This window comes from Leptonychotes weddellii, chromosome 7 (genome assembly GCF_054177405.1).
Source record: "Leptonychotes weddellii isolate Sample4059 chromosome 7, ASM5417740v2, whole genome shotgun sequence".
In the NCBI taxonomy this organism is placed as follows: Eukaryota; Metazoa; Chordata; class Mammalia; order Carnivora; family Phocidae; genus Leptonychotes; species Leptonychotes weddellii.
Window position 1 is genome coordinate 88994068 of NC_138375.1, and position 3483 is coordinate 88997550.

The following is a 3483-nucleotide window of genomic DNA, read 5'->3' on the forward strand; positions in this document are numbered from 1 at the left end:
TGATTTTGTTGGTGCTATGGGAAACTCTTGTTTCAAAAACAAAACAAGTAAGACATCCAGAGTAAACGTAGTAAAGCCCTGCTAACACCCGTTTCTAAATATCTTGGATGATTCCAGGTGACAGGACCTGGCACTGGGCCACCTCTCAGGGCGTGGCTGTCCTTATGCTTCTCGGTTTCCAAATCCTTGGACTTTGTTGGTTTACGAACTCAGAAGGCCTGAGGCCTCTCTTATCACACCTCTGCATCAGAATCCTGAATAGCAAACATCTTCTGAACTGAGTACAAGGAAGTTGAGATTACTCTGGGGTCAGAGGCTGAAAAACAGGGTTGAAAACCTGGCGGCAGGAGGCCCTCCTGAAAGAGACAGGTTTGCGGGGACTCAGGTGGAGCTTTCGTTTCAGGACAGTAGAGACACTGTGTCTGGATTGGAGGCCCTGGCAGGTCATGGAGGGAGGCCATTGGTAGGGCTGAGGCCCCTAGTCCGCAGCAGAGCAAGGAAGCGGAGTAAAGCCTGCTCTGCCCGCTCGCTGGACACACACCCATTCTCTCCTCTGTCCTAGGCACACCCCCAGAGGCTGCTCCTCTGCGTGGAGACATTACTTGCTTTTGCCACAGCATCCTCTACTAGCTTCTGCCATTCCTTCCAGATCCATCTCTGCTCCTGAACCTGCCCTGCCTGAGGGGCAGAAGGACTGGGCCTCACCAGGGCCTGAGGGCTGGGGTGGTCGCTGCACAGGCAGTTCTGGCTCAGAGAGCTAGAACCACGCTCCTGGTGCCAGAGCCCAGTTTCATGCCCAGACAGCAGCCAGGGCTCTGAGCCAAGGCTGCCTCGCGGCCCCATTGCTCCCTGGCCTCCCGCCAGCACCCATGCCAGGAAGGAACAGCCTGTCACCCGAGGGAAGTGGGCCACTGGGCACCTTGCGCTCTGACTTCTCGGGCAGCCTTGCCCGGTAGGAGCATGATGCCTTTTGCCCAATTTGATGGTCAGTACAGAGGTTCAAGGGAGGGGCAGGCGGGCAGTGAGATAGAAATAGACACCAAATCCTGCAGGATCCCAAGCTTCGAATTTGAAATGTTGTTTTCCAGGCTCAGGCACAAAATCATTTGTCATCACTCGGGTCCTAACAGAGGAAAAAATACAATGGAAAATTAGATCCCGTGTCACAATGTCATGGGTATAAATAAAATGAAAGGCAAGCTTGACGTCAGTAATGAGGATTCTCACATTCCACTTCACTTCCTCATCATCAAATATGCAGCTCAATTTACCCCCTCGGGTGGTGGAAACCGGTTAGTGTAAACAGGTGGGGGCTCTGATGTTGTGGGGACTGTGTTTCTTTCTCCCTCAAAATTCCCCAGGAGCCCTGGGCAAACAGTCCCAAGGGTGGGCCTCACTCTGTTGGGTGTCCCCTGGGTATGCAGCAACATTCTTAGCAGATGTCACAAATCTTTCCACTCATCCCCTCTGCTTCCCCAGTCTATATTCTTGCACTCAAACTTCCCTTCTTGGGGGCAGCCAGCTTGTCCCTTTCCACCAGACTTCCTGAGATTAGTTGAAGGGACATTTCTCTACCTGGAGAAAAGAAAGGAGAACAAAGGAGGGCAGAGCTGAGTGCTCCTTTGCACGGGGACAGGGCCGGTCTAGATGGTGGCTTCAGCCTGGAGAATATGGACTCATATTGATTCATATTTTGAACACACTCTGGAATATGATGCTCTAAAGGAACCCCATGGTAAATAATTTTGTAGCACAAAATTACTCCTCCCTGCCCTACCGCCAAGTTCTATCTTCACAAATCTAGCTATTATTCCTCTATTAGGTTTTTCTCAGAGTGTAAAGCATCCTTGTACCCCAAAGCCAAAAACAGACATGGCCTGGTACACAATCTAACACACCTTTATCATCAAAAGTCACGTGACTTCAAAGCATGCTGAGGAATGCTGACAAGCAGTGCCTCTTACGAGAAAACCAGTAGCCATTCATACAAGACAGGGATTGGTGTCTGCCATTATCTGGTTTTATGTCCTCTCAAGCGGTATTGCTGGGCCTGGAATAGTTGTGGAGTCTCTGCCCAATTCACACCCTGCCAGGCAAACCCTCAGATGTTAACTCATTGTTCTGAAATAACTACATCCAACAAGGATTTGTGGACTCTCCTCTGTGCTGGGGACCGTTCTGGAGCTGGGCACAGTGTTATATGAGTATGACCCAGCTCCGGACATTCCTGCTCTGATCTGTGAAGGGTAGGACCAGCAGCGGCACAGTGTAGGGTCTTTGGTTTCTAGCAGATCCGTTTAAAACACAGTTCTGGAGCTTCCTGGCTGTGCAACCGCCCACCTCAGAGGTCCTCAAGCACTGTGTGGGGTAAGGGATGGAAGATGCTGCACGTGGTGCCTGGGTCCTGATGAGTCCTCAGCAGCGTCCGCAACCTTCTCCCAACTCCCCTGTTCGCCAGCATTGAATCTGCTGCCCGGAAAGAAAATACGAAACAAGAAAGAAAATTACTGTTGCATATATGCACAAGGTAGTATTCATTTCCTCATTCTAGCCTGCACACACATGAGCACATGCACGAGAGAGAGAGCGTGCACACACACACATGCACACACACACTTTAACCTGGCTTTTGATAGGTGTGATTATTCCAAGCCACAGATTACAATGATATTTTTAGAACTAGATTTCTACTCTGCTGCCACTCAAGAAGTAGATTGGACTGATAATGGACTGAAATGGCATGTGGTCATTTTCCTCTCCATGTGTCCTCAGCAGGGCAGAATTTGGTAGCACCTAGGCCTCAGGCACTTCTCATTTTGTGTGTCATTATGGCTGCTGAGGACAGCTCTGTGGCCTGAATTCTGGGAGACCTATTTAATAAGATGTGTTTCTGAGACCACAGAAGGTTTTTTCCCTTTACCGTAAGAATCTCGTGAGGAAATGTTCTTCAAACTTTGTGCCAGAACGGGCCCAGGGCAGAACTGTGAAGGGCAAGGAGTTAGTTTCTTCCGTTATCCTTCTGGCTTTCTCTCACCAACTTAAGCATCCAGTGTCCAAATACCATACCTGGCTTCTAGTAACTTCTATGATAGTCTCTGTCCGTTTTGACACTACGCAAGCTCCCCTCTTCTTTCCATCTCAAAACTTAGCCTTCCTATAAACCTTCCATCCCAGACCTGCTATCTGCTAGATGGATATGGGTTAACCATGAGGTGGATGAAAATTCTGTGCCAGCAGGTAATGGTTTTGGAGTTTTTTTGTTTTACTTTTTGTTATTGTGATGTTAAAGGAGCCCAGCTGTTTGTTGCACACCATTTTAGGGCTCTTCTTCTGTCAGGGTAGGGATAAAGTAGGAGGCAAGAGCCTTGTATTCTCCTTGGAGTTTCGATCTTCCTCTAACATACTGAGTGTTTTGTTCTCCTTTAGACCCAATGTCCAAAACCAGCTTGTACTGGAGTCATGAGAGCTGAGTGCCAAAATTTC

At 49.0% G+C, this 3483-nt stretch overlaps 1 long non-coding RNA gene across 1 annotated transcript; it reads right to left on the reverse strand.

Annotated features, from left to right (window-relative positions):
- On the reverse strand, positions 1-2446 carry LOC145722486 (uncharacterized). The gene is made up of 2 exons (XR_014146789.1): positions 2341-2446; positions 1-1123 (listed from the first exon to the last, which is right to left on the reverse strand). It is a non-coding gene; the product is annotated as an uncharacterized LOC145722486 (long non-coding RNA).
- Positions 2447-3483: the final 1037 nt, after the last annotated feature.